Source organism: Fistularia commersonii, chromosome 10 (genome assembly GCF_037954325.1).
Source record: "Fistularia commersonii isolate RoL2024-O1a breed Wild chromosome 10, RoL_Fcom_v1.0, whole genome shotgun sequence".
NCBI classification, from domain to species: domain Eukaryota; kingdom Metazoa; phylum Chordata; class Actinopteri; order Syngnathiformes; family Fistulariidae; genus Fistularia; species Fistularia commersonii.
The window spans coordinates 14,383,459-14,396,913 of record NC_141293.1 but is presented as its reverse complement, the minus strand read 5'-3'; the positions used below and the strand labels follow the sequence as shown (position 1 = coordinate 14,396,913).

The following is a 13,455-nucleotide window of genomic DNA, read 5'->3' as shown; positions in this document are numbered from 1 at the left end:
ACACACACACCGACCCCCCATACATACATTCCTGGACTCCCTCTGTATCAAAGACGTGCACTTGATCCGGAGGAAGAGGAGGAGGAAGAGGGAGCAGATTTACAAGATTTTATTTTTTTTTTATAATCCCACATTTTGTACGTGAAAGTCTAAGAAGGAGGAGGAGGCGCCATGTGACGGCGGAGTGAACCGCGGGAACCCGGGCGACGTTTTGCGGCGTGTTTTTTTTTTTTCAAACGCCGACCGGACTGGAGGGAGGAGACACGGAGGGATGGAGGGATGGAGGAGGAGGAGGGGTGGGGGGGGAGGTTCTCCGGTTCTCCGCGGCTCTATATGTTCCACCGCGGACACGTTAGAACTTCATATGGCATGAGAGGAGAGAGGGATGGAACGGGGAGGAGAAGGAGGAGGAGGAGGAGAAGAGGTCCACCTTCGCTGGAAATAATGAGGATGCGAATAAAAGCGGAGGAAGAGGCGGCGAAGCGGCGCTGAATGGACGGAGGCGCGGCCGCGTCATTGGCCGCCGCTGCAGCCGCCGCCGCCGGCGGGAGGAGCGCGGGGGCCCCGGGGGACGGAGCCGGGAAGCGGGTACCAGGGAGCCGGGGGGGGGATCGGACACCGGCGGCGGCGTGAGTATGGAGGGATGGAGGGATGGCGGGGGTGGTCGTTGGCGTGCGTGCGGGGCTCACGCAATAGGACGCATAAAAGAGGACGCGGGGAAAACGGGCTCCGAACGCACCGCGGCCCGCGGCGGGGAGAGGTGATCCCGCCGGATGAGATAATCCGGAATAAGTTGTGCTCGTCCGGCGGCGACCGGTCGCGGGTTCGAATCCCCGGCGCTTCCGGATTATTCGGCCGTTTCTTTTTAGGAGAAGCGAGAAACAATCCGACGGACCCCCGCACATGCACGCCGGCGCCCTCCGTGGAACCGGAACCGGAAACACTCACCGGCGTTAATGTGTAATATAGCGTGTCTGGGATTATTTAGACTGGGGGATGTTTTCAAACGTATTTACACACACACACAGACTGCAGTGGTCCGTTAAACTCGACAAACCGGTGTATGTATGTGTGTGTGTGCGTGTGTGTATGCTCAGTGTTCTCCTCCGCAGGACGGACAGCTGCCTCGTCTTCATCTTCATCTCCATCTTCACCTTCATCCTCACCTTCCTCCTCCTCATCCTCCGCGCCGTGAAACCCGTGGGTCCCCGGACACACCAACCGGCCTCGCTACACGTGGCCCACTGTAGGTAAAACACACGCACACACACACACACACACACACACACACATATTACACAAACACATAGGGTAGGGAGTAGAATTAATACGTCTTAAAAAAAACATACAATCTGGGGATTTTAATCTTATTCTGAAAACTCAGAAGTGACTCAGTTGATAATCAAATAATGACAAGGTATGCGTGCGGGTGTGTGTGTGTGTGTGTGTGTGTGTGTGTGTGTGTGTGTGTTTGCGCACTAACAAGACCGTAATCCGTGCGTGTTTCCGTCCCCGTGCACAGAAAACTAAAGCTGCTTGCAAAGTGAAACCAGAATAGAACCGGATTATTAATCTGAACAGCACGCGGATGTTAATCCGCTTCATTCCCGCACGCGCGCGTGCACACATCCACAAAGACACACTCACACACACACACACACACACACATACACACCCCTTTTTCTTATTTCATCACGCACCTCTAGCAGGTAAACACGCTTGCGCACAAATGCATAACGTGTATGATAACGAAACACACGCACACACACGCACGTAAAAACGTGAGGCGTAAACCGCGGTGTGCGCACCCGTCCGGTCACGTGTTTGGCGATCAGGTGGCCCACAACGCCCCCCCCCCTTTTTTTAATTGTTATCCAATTAAGAGTCGGTGACGTCACGTGGGCCCGACCAATGGCGGGGCGGAATTAGCGGGAGGCGAGAGAGAGAGAGAGAGAGAGAGAGAGGGAGAGAGAGAGACGAAACTAAAAATGAAATTAAAAATAAATTAAAAATTGAAATAAATCGGGGGGGATATAGGAACGGGATCCATCACATGAGGTGATGTGTGTGCACGCCGCGCGCGTGTATGTGCGTGTGTGCGTGGACGCGCAGCGGACGCCACACCGGCGTGAACTTCTAGGTAATTGTCGTAATTTAAATTTTCACTAAAATAAATGTTAATTACATATAATTAAATTGAGAATTGACTGCGCCTTTATGACAGAAATTTGGGTCAAAGTTGATCTAGTTCGATCTGTTTTCAGCTGGTGATGAAATGATGGATGATCAATAAATGATCCATCAGAAACTCCACATTTAGAAGTTGGTTATATATTTTCTATTCTGAAATATTCATTTTCTAAGTTTAACAAAAATAGGAATTAGGACAAATATGATTTAACACTCTGACCTGTGTATGAGTGTGTGTGTGTATGTGTGTGTGTGTGTGTGTGTGCGTTGATGTGTACTTGTTCAGTAATTGAAAGCACTTGTGCATCCAGACAAATTGATGTGAGCATTGGACGTGTGTGCATGCGTGTCGCATTGGCTTGTGTGGGTGTGTGTGTGTGTATGTGTGTGTGTGTGTGTGTGTGTGCGTTCTGCTGTAATTGCATGCATCTGTGAGAGTCATTGTGCGTCAAGTGCTCGCTGATCCTGAAATTGTCTGTATCTTTTGTCAAACAAAGTTCACATTGTGTGAGCGAGGTGTGTGTGTGTGTGTGTGTGTGTGTGTGTGTGTGTGTGTGTGTGTGTGTGTGTATGTGTTTAAGCATAACTGTAAGTGTTTAAGCATAACTGGAAGTAGCTGTTTATGTGTGTGTAAGTGCATGTAGACATATTGAGAAATGTATTTTTGTGTCCGCAAGCGGGTGTGTGCAGGTGCATGTGCGAGCGTGTGACTGCATGGCGTGTAAGTTTATGTGTGTGTGTGAGTAATTGTCGATCTGAATGTGTGTGCATCTGTTTGCATGTGTGTGTGTGTGTGTGTGTGTGTGCGCGTGTGTGTGACAGCTCTCTCCTGTCTTTGTCCTTCTGCTCGGACACAAAGCCTCTTCATCAAACTCCAATTCATTGGCAGCATTTATATAATTTATCAATTAAAAAAAAAAATGTAGAAATGCAGAGCAGGGAGGAAGAGGAGGAAGAGGAGGTCTGGATTTGTATCCGGGAGGGAGAACAATGGCGGCGCCTGGTTTGTTGTTTGCTAACATTAGCCGTCTCTGCTAACGTCCTGCAGGCTGGCAGCTGCTGTGTGTCGGAGGGAGGATCTTCTGTCTCCAGCTCCCGGGTTTCGGCGGGTGGGTTCGGATGAGGGGGGGGGGGGGGGGGCAAGCGGGGGGGGGGGGGGGGGGTTGCTTCCTGCACGGTGGGGTTGTGGGCAAACAGAACGGCTTTAATTATCCGGGCCTCGTGCGGCGCGTGTGGACACGGGCATCCAGAGGTGTGATAAAACGCAGCGCCGATAAAGACAGGAGGAGGCGGCGTATCTCGGCGTGACCCTCGACCCCCCATCTGATAACCCCACTGAGTGGAGCCGCCAGGAATCTCCTTTTAATTTCAAAATGCATTTGGGCGCCAGTGGGGGGGGCGGTGTTAGAAGGCGCCACCCAAACCACCGAGTCAGGCGGCGGGGGCCGCGGGGATGGGCGCCGCGGCGGCTCAGAGACGACAGCTGCGCCGACGACGGAGGAGCCGGTTTGGACCGGTTGCCGAGGTGAACGGGAGCCAATGGAAGCTTCGGGGGCATAAAAGGAGGCCTCCCATTGGCCGGGGCGGGCGGAGGGGCCGCGCCGTGACGTCACAGGAGTGAAGGGTCACGATACTTAACGACGGCTGGAGGTGGAGGGAGGAAGACGGGCCCGCGGTGGCGGCGGACTAGCTTCGGCGGGCTGCACGTGCAGTAAATCAGAGCGCCACTTCCTGATTTATTAACCACATGCCCCCCTGCAGGTGGGCGCGGCGGCGGTGGCCGGAGGAGGGTCTGCCTCGGGGTTGGCTGTTATCTTTGGTTATCTAGCTGTATGAGTGATGTAGATTCTTCATAAAGCTAGATAACCGAAAGTAACAAGAATCCCATTACGCTCCTGGGAGGGCATCCGGACCCGGACTGGCGCGCGTCGCCGTGACGACGGACAGAACCGCAGCTGAGGAGAGGAGGCGGCGGGCGAAGAGCGCGGTGGGAGGAGAGCGCCAAAGGTAGGAGCCATTTGACAGCCGGCGCCGCAGAAGGGCCCGGAATACACCCAGGATCCTTTCAATAAAGTTCAAAATCCAGAGGGAGGAGAAGCAGGAAGGCGTCGGGTCGAACCGGACTCACAAACCGATCGCCTCGTGCGGATAATCGCTAATGATTGGGAAAGGACCCGGGAGTCTCCAGGGATGGGAGATCTGCCGATGAGCAGGGACACATGGAAGGGTTTCTGGTCCCAGTCTGAGGAGGAGGAGAAGAACGACCCACGCCGGTCTGAAGGAGGAGGTGGAGAAGGTGGAGGCCGAGCAGGATCACCTTTAATCTACTAAGCCGCTGATCCCAGAGCGGCGGCGGCGTGCCGGAGCTTAGCCGCCGTCACATGGTAGCAAAGACTCCGCCGGACTTTGACAAGGGGCTTTCTTTCTCTCTGCTGACAGAGGGGGCGGAGCCTCGGCTAAACTCCGCCCCCTCCGGCATCAAGAAAAGATGCGGCGTGCTCCCCTGCGTGAGCCGGCCCCCGAGGGCCCCGACACAGGAATCTGTTTCAGGCCAGTTTTGTTAAGTTAGCGGTTGTTGATCTTTGTTTACCCCCCTCCTCCTCCTCCTCCTCCTGTTCCTCCTCCTCCTCTTCCTGGTCTTGAGAAGATCTTTGATTTGTGTTCTGCTGTGTGATTGGCCGCGGCGGTGGGCTCGGCCCCGAGCGGCCCCTGGAAAAGCCCCGGAGCCTCCGTGTGGAAAAGGGCCCTGATGGGATCTGCCTGAATGGTGTTTATGTGTCGGGATGGGGGGTTAAGGGGGGTGCGGGGGCAATCAAGCAGAAACCCCCCCCCCCTTCCTGTGATCAGTGGAAAATCTCAGGCCCCTTTCAGGCCGCGTGGGACCCACAGGGTGGAGTAATTGGTCAATCAGATCTTCAACCTCCAAGCCTCCGGGGGCTGATTGAAGGTGTGATTTCTATTCTGACCATCACAGGTAGACCTCCCCCCCCATCTCTGCCCCCCCAGAGGAGGGGGGGGGGGGGTCGGGGGTCTGTAGCTACAAGGCCAGCATCACTGCTGCCTCAACAACCTGCAGGTTGGCCATATTTGAGATTTCAAATATGCCCCCCCGTCTCCTGCTGCAAAGCAGGTATTTATAGTAACACCTGGGCGTCTCCATGCCCCCGTCCCTTTGGGGCAGGAAGTCTGGGTTCTGCAGGGCCACGGGGGATTTGGGTGGCGGCGCCTCATAGTCCAATCGGACTCGCAGCGGTGCATCTTCGGGATCGGCGGGGCACTCGGGGGCCTCGCGGACACTTTGTTGGCCGACTCTCAGCCGGTTGGGGGGGGGGAGTTGTCTTGGCCTTCATGCACTGAGCGAGATGATCGTGACTCCGCTCGTGGAGGAGAAAAAACACGCCATTGTATGGCGTCTCCCCCGCCCTCTTCCACCCCCGGAGAGTTTACAGTCAATAGAGCCGGTCCACTTGTCACCCGAGGACAATGACCCCCCCAAAGTGATTCTTGGCCTCGGGTTTGGCGCAAACCCAGTGGCTCAGAAGACAAGACCCCGTTATTTTCTGCTCACACACACACACGCTTCAGCCGCCCCTGCAGGAGAAAGGAGTCAACAGGCGCCACAGACAAAGCAGATTAAGTTTGGCAACTTAGCAGTGACGGGTGTACTTAGATGGGGGTGGAGGGGAGCCTATCCCTGCTGTGATTGGACAAGAAGCAGGTTCCCCCCTAGACCAGCCAATCACAGGGATGCATATAGATGCACAACCATTCCTTCTCTCACTCAGATCAGGGTCTCCACTGATCCTCCTAGAACCCTGAGGAACCCCATGCAGACACGGGGAGGACACGGGAGTGTCCACGCAGAAGGGAATCCAGCCGAGGGCCTTCTGGTCGTGAGGGGGCGGGGCCAACCTCCGCGCTGTGGGTGCTTTGTTTCTCCGTGGTGACCACACGCCCAATCGGTACATCTGTGTCTCGGTCCAGACCCCGGCCATGAGTGGGTACCCCTCCTCCTCCTTCGGAATAAAAGCCTCCGTCAAAACGGCGAGCGCACTCAACCGCCGCTCTGGAGTACTTTCCACGTACTTGTACTCCTTGTACTTCCACTTCACTGAATATCACTGAGAAATAATCACTTGACTGGGTGCGAAGCTCCAGAGTCCTCCGGCGCTGGGCCTGGCCTGAAGGTCCTGCTCCTTGAATTCGAGGTGTGGGTCATCTCTGGTCCTCGTGAAGGTCCTCCAGAGGTTGTCTGATCCTCCCGGGGACAGACAGTCATTCGGTCCAAATTGTTTCCATGACAACATCCTACTGTCTGAAACGGATGGGATGTCCGGGAGTCGCGATGCGTTCAGGTACCCCGGACTGCATGGGAACATTTTACATAATTGGAAAAATATTTTTCTTCATATTTTTTTGAATTGTAGCTGCACCTGCAGTCCCTCCTCACCTTCACACTTAGACCTTCGTCCAATCAGAAGCCACCTTTCGCCTCCAGGTTGGAGGGGGCGGAGTCTGACAGTGGCCTTCAGGGACGGTCCCAGAACTTAAGCAGGAGAGGGAGCCTTTGGATAAGAGGGGGGGCCGGGGGAGCCCCCGCCTGGACCTGGACCGGACCCGGGCTGGACCGTACCATTCTGCTTTTCCCAGGAATATACCACGATATAGGAGGGTTGGGCTGTGGGATGTTGATACGGGTGGCAATGCAGCCTTTTCCGTGTTATTTGTATGAGGTGCTTCTCCAGTGAGGGGGGGGGGCTCAGCCCACTCCACCGCCAATGGCCAAAAAATGTCAAGTGCCAATTAGGAGATGTTTCCCACCTGACTCCACCTCGAGCAGCAGCTTCCCCATCCTGACACCTGCAAACAAAGGCGTCCGCCCCCGGCATCTGCTTCTCTTTGTCCGAAACATTTCAACAGGACAGTGGCAGGGCGTGGGGGCGTGGGGGCGGGGGGCCCCACCTGCCCACGGCGGGGGGGGAGGGGGGCCCACCTGCTTGCATGACCTCCTCTGGGGTCACCTCCTCCACATCAGCTCCCCTGAGGTCAACTTCTCGACAGCCCCTCCTGTGCTGAAACACAGGGATTTAGCAGAAACATGTCAAATCCCCCGCCCCGTTAGCGTAACGGCCGTGTTGACAGAGCCGCTAACATGGTGGAAGAGCCGGTTCACCCCGCCTCTTAAATTCCCCTCGAAAAGCAAGAAATTAAAAATATTAGAGCGGATTGCTTGGCACGGAGCGTTTAGCTAATTTAGCACCTCCTGCCACTCAGCGATTGTTCTGGTCCTCTCCTCCATTCAGGAGCGCTTGCCCCCCCCATTTGCCCCCCCTTCCCCCTGGACTACCCCCCCCCCCCCCCCCGCCAGACTCTCAGATGGCTTGATCTGATTTGCATGTATTTGCATAATGAAAGTCATTTGCATGCTGAGGGGCGACTGTACCATGAGAACACACATGAAAAGGTGTGTGTGTGTGTGTGTGTGTGTGTGTGTGTGTTGCACCATGTTGATGGATAAACCACCTTCTGCCCCACCACCCCTCTTGATTCCCCCCCTTTTGGTTTGCATGCAGGCAACCGCTGGGCTGCAGGAGGAAACCTGGCCAAAGAGGAGGCTGAGAAGGAGTAGAAGAAGAGGAGGAGGAGGAAGAGGGAGGAGGAGGCTGTTGATTCTTCCCTCCCTCCTCTGCCCCCCCCCCCCCCCCCCCCCAACCCCATACACACACACACATACACACTCCCGCCACCGCCACCTCATCCCTCAGCCCACCATCTTAAAGCGACGCTGGCATGAAATGGAAGAGAAGCGCCGCCGGAGTAGCAGGTAAAACCGTCTTCTTTCCCGCCTTAATCACCCCTGTGTTAATTGCGAGGAGGAGGAGGAGGAAGAGGTGGAGCAGGGCGGGGTTTTGTTTTGTGTCCTCACATTAAATCACCGTCCGCTCAATGCTTGGCTCTCAGGCTTTCAGTGGGCATCTGTCCTCCGCCGCGCCATCTTCCCCTCCTTCCTGCCGGGAGGGGGGCGGCGTGCCAGCCTCCCGTCCGGCTGCCCACGCACCCGACATGGCGGTCGCCGCCATTTTGGAGAGGCAATGCAAAACCGCTGTGCCCCCCCCCCCCCCCACACACACACACACACTGGCGACAAAACCACCAACTGTGTGGTGACTTTCGGTTACCTCTCTCCTCCCCTGTTGCCCCCCCCGGGATCTGTTGCCCCCCTGGACGAGGCCTGCCAGGGGCTCAGGTTCCACGCAGTGAAAGCAGGTTCCTCTGAGAACCGCGTGGTGGAACGTGGAACGTCAGCGGAGCTCCAGTAGTTCGCCGCAGGTTCTGCCCCCCCTCTGGACCGTTAAGGGTTAAAAACACCATCCATACTACTTCAATACAATACAAGTATAAATACACAGTGGGGATGTGTACTCACCACAGAACTGCAAAAGTACTACAATGACATTCAAATATTTATTCACAAGTTTGCAACATTTAATGTGAAATAAATGGAATTAAATCACCACTATGACTACTACTACCAGTGTTACGACTAGTATTACCGACGCCAATCAGATGACCCGTCCTCGGAGGGAAAGGAAGTGATGTCAGATGATGATACAGTTATTTTGTATGGGATAACTTCGCGTGAGGCCCTTTCAACGTATTTTGCACGTTAGCAAAATAAAAGCCTTAAAGTAAAACTGAAGGATTATGAATAAAAGGTGAAATATTTGAATCGAATATAACTGTGGAAACGAAGGAGCTGAGTTGTCCGTCCTTCCGTTCCTCCCCTGGCTCCCCTTTTTGGGCGTTGCACATTGGCTGCTGCAGGACGGCGCCCCCTACAGGCCGGAGGCTATCATGACACTTTGTCCCAAGACCGCTTTCACCAAAACACCAATTAGCACGGAGCGGCTCTGATTGCAGCAACAATGGCTGCCATTGTCCCCCCCCCCCCTCCGCGTGTGTGTGTGTGTGTGTGTGTGTGTGTGTGTCAGTGATGAGAAATGTTGCAAGAACCTGCTTTCATAAAAAGGAAAGGAAAACAAGGCCGTGTTCTTTCGGGATTATCTGATCTTTTTTCACGCCATCTGTGGGGGGAGGGAGGGGAGGCGGGGGGGGGGGGGGGGGTTGACGGTGGCCTCTAACAGGTGGTGGATTGAGCCGGGGGGGGCAGAGCTGCTCTGGATTTACTGTGTAAATTATGCAGAAGCCAAAACAAAGGCTGGAGTCGACAGAGGAGCGACGGCCGGCAGCTAATGAGACGAGGGGTAAAAGAGGGGGGCTCGGCCCGTCAGTCTGGTCTGGAAGAGACCGGGACGGAGGGAGCAGCTGGGACATCCCTCGCCCACCCTGCACATCTACCTGCAGACACCCCCACTCCAAACACCCCCTGTGTTTACCCCCTGTTTCCGAACCCTGCTGAGGTCACGCTGTAAGAAAAGAAATCAGTCATTTCCCTGCATTGATTTATTGCTTACATTTATGGGCGCTTTATCGATCATCCATTCGATTTGCCCCCCGAGAAAAATCCGAATTCTGTCCAAATGAACAATCGGCTCTTTGATCCAACCATCTGAGAAGAAACAGGAAGTAGGTCTGTCAGGTGGTCGGGGGGGCAGACACCTCCTGTCTGGAGGAGGGGGAGCAGCTGCCCCCCACTCCCCCCCCCACCACCACACTGAGCAGCGCCAGCCTTGGGAACCCCTTTCGCAGGGCACCCCCACACTGGCACATCGAGGGGCCCCCTGAACCCCCCCCCCCCCCCCCATGTGAGTGTGGGGGCCTGGGAAGGCCTTCAAGTTCACGGCCGGACCTCCTATTGAGCTGACAGCCCGACTGTTTGCTCAATTCGACCGCCTTTTCAGAGCGGGGTGTTGGGGGGATTAAAAAAAAAAAAAGCCCCCCCCTCCATGGGGGGTGGGGGGGGTGAAGAGACACGGTAACACTCTGATAGCTATTCATTGGACACAGTGAGAGGAGTGGCGAGGGGGGGGGCAATAAAAAGTGAGTCATCCAGGCTGAAAGTTTGCTTTGACGCTCACACACTCTTAGACTCTTAATTACCCGCGCCTTCCACTTCACACACACACACACACACCATCCTCTCATCCCCTGGTTTTATTGGGCCACATGCTGCGGCTGTAAATTTACCATTAACAAGCTCATTCACCCCCCCAACAAAACACGGCCGTGGTGCCAATAACTCACCCCCCCCATGGCGTCACTTGGAGGTGGGGGGGGGTCCGTCAGGAGAATCGACCTGAAGACCCAAAACAAAGGGACAGGCCTGGGAGCAGAGGACGGGCTGGAGGTGCCGGAAGGCCGACGGAAAGAATAAATTGAATAAAACACCAACAAACAGTTTCAGAGACGGTTTGAAACCAAAAGTTTCCTCTTTGTTCACTTTAAATAAGTGGATTAACGTTCTTTCCATGCAGGGTGGAAACCACCAGGTTCTGCCCCCCCCTCCTCCCGGGAGCTTAAATTCCCCTTCGGTCTGAAATTTGTTGAGAAAAAAAAAACAAAACACAGGAAATGTTTGTGCTCGCAAAAATAAAAATGCGGTGTGAGGCATTTAGGGACGCCCCCCCCCCCGGGGTCAGTCGGTTCACGCCACACTGATTGACCCCCTCTAAGATTTTAAGTTTCTTGTCTGAGCCCCCCCCGGGTCACATGCAAGCTGTGTGAGCAGCTTGTTCTGCTGGCGGTACCAGCCTCAGATCGGGCCCGCCGGTACCTGGACCCCCCCAGGATTAGGACCACCGCTTCACTTCCTGCCCCCAGGAATGCAGCAGCCCATCGGCCTGCAGGGGGAGCCAGCGAACTCCAACGTGTCTGGAGATATCCCAGCAGCCAGCTCGAGCGTGCTACTCTTAGCAGCTAACCCATGAGAGCTGGAGTTTAGCATGCAGCTGTAGCTCGCTTGGCTTCATCTTTGAGTTAGCTGTGTCTTAGCATGCTGGTAAAATTATGGCATCCGTGTTTGAACATGCTACGGTTATATGCTTATTTGCTTTAAGTTCAGTATTTCTTAGCCCCTTTTTAAGATTTAGCTAAGTTACAGTATGCTAGGTGTATGGCGCTCTACAGATTGAAAAAACGCTAGCTGTGTTTTAGCAGTTAGAGTACACATTTAAAGCTAGCTGGTTCATAATTTTCCAAGACACTTGGACTGGGTCAGATAGTCACGTGTTAGCAGGTTAATTTAGTTTGCTGAGGATCTCAGTTGCTTTCACATAAGGAAGGTACAGTGGTAGCTTTTAGGTAGCCGTGTGATTGCTAGCTACTGGGATTAGCAATGGGAGCTATTAGCAGTTTGACAGGGGTTTTAGGTTGTAGAGCTAAAAGTCCAACTTCGAGCGATCAAAATGTTAGCTGAGGTGAAAGTGGATGAAAAACAAACAAAATAGTTTTGTTCTAAAAAGGTGCCTTGACTTTAGTAGAACCCAAGAATGTTCTTGATGCTGCTGGATTCTAACCAATCAGACACCCTCTCCAGCTCCACCCGTCATCTCGGATTAATCGTTAAAACTCTTAACTTGTTCGTGTTTTAAGAGAAGATAATAATACTTTATTGATTCTCATTGGGGGAATTCATTTGTTGCAGCAGTGCAACAAAAACAATAAATATGAATATAAAAATAATCAAAAGAGACAATTAAAAGGACAAGGACAACAACAAGAATAAAAATTCAGTCGCTCCTTTGGTTTACTCTTCAGAACCCAGTTCCTGTCTTTAGAACCCAGGTTCTTCTGGGCCGACCTCTGCTGACGTCCCACCTGGTCTTTCTCCTGGCAGGTGGAGGCCATCGGCGCTGAAGGTTCCCTCAGCATCCACCCTTGGAGGAGAGACAGCGCCCCTTTCGGTCACTCTGGGACCTATTTCAGCCGGCAGTGAAGCTTAAACGTCCGGCGGCGTCCCAGCAGACCGCCGTGGACCGAGGCGGACGAGGAACCATGACGTCCACTGACCCAAACACGACGTCCCCCAGGCAGGCGGATCCACCTGAGACCCCTCAGAGATGTTACGACCACGCTTGAAGCTGCTCGGACATCCGTCCAATCAATAGCCAAACGGGTCCTTTTTGCACAAGAAGTACTTTCAAAGTACTTTTAGAGTATTCAGATACAGAGTACTGATGGACCGGCGGCCTCTTGTTTTTTTGTTTGTTTGTTGTGAGTGGTTGCTAGGAAACCACGGACGCGTGAATGTGAGACCCACGGCAGCGGCGAATCGAACTGCACTGCAATTGGGCAGCTCCGCATGTCACATGACACGGCGGCCAATGAGTGAGCTGCCATCTTTACACTCTATGCAACAATTCACCATTGTCACCACCTGGAGGACCACCTGGAGCTCCTGAGGGTCTGAGGCCCTTCCCCTGAGAGCGGCTGACGGACGGCCGCGCTGAAACACTCCGACCAAATGCTCTTTATTTGAAAATGTTCACTTTAGACCTCCTCCACTCGGTTCCAATCAATGATCTATGCAAACCTCTGTCGGACGTGGACGCAACAGCTCCTAGGGGGACCTGCGCCGCTCCCACGTGCAGAGCAGGGACACCTTTGGATGTTTGCACTGAAGTTGTGAGGGTGTTTTCACAGGTTCTCCATGGATTCTTCAGGGTTCTCCTTGGGTCCTCCAGGGTTTTCAGCAAAAATGAATAAACTGCTGCTTTTATTTGTACCATCTGATTTCCACTGTCCTGACTCTTCTTTGCCGTGGTCTCCTCAGATACTCTGAGGGTGGCAGTAAAGTATCCTAATTACTACTCTGATTACTTACCAGCACTTGGCATTTCAATTCACAGAAACCTGAACAGTAAAACCCCTCTACTCACCACTGGGTTTGGGGTGAAGTTCCTTCCTCCCGAGAGGAAAGGGTTAACAGGTTCCCGCCGGGCCGAGGGTCATCCAATCAGAGAGCAGGGGCGATTGATTTCATCCAAATCCACTCAATGGCCAACACTGGAGAAGAAACACACCTGTGAAAATGACCAACCGCTTCTGGTCCACACACACACACACACACACACGCCATGCTAACACATTAGCCTACTTGTCCTCATTCCCTTCAGCTGCACTGTGTGTGTGTGTGTGTGTGTGTGTGCTGTTGGCCAATACTTTCCTCCTGTGTGTTTTGCTGTCTGACACCACATATGGCGGACACGTCCACATATGCCCCCCCCCCCCCCCCCCGTCGGCCCCTCCCCTTTGCCATCCATTAATTCATTCTCAATGCTAATTCATTTGCATTGAGATGTAAAG

At 53.9% G+C, this 13,455-nt stretch overlaps 1 long non-coding RNA gene across 1 annotated transcript; it reads left to right on the top strand.

Annotated features, from left to right (window-relative positions):
* The first annotated feature begins 482 nt into the window (after positions 1-482).
* Positions 483-12,880, top strand: LOC147230495 (uncharacterized). Its single transcript, XR_015106710.1, has 5 exons — positions 483-629; positions 1,098-1,246; positions 3,952-4,197; positions 7,764-8,014; positions 11,987-12,880. It is a non-coding gene; the product is annotated as an uncharacterized LOC147230495 (long non-coding RNA).
* The last annotated feature ends 575 nt before the right edge of the window (positions 12,881-13,455 follow it).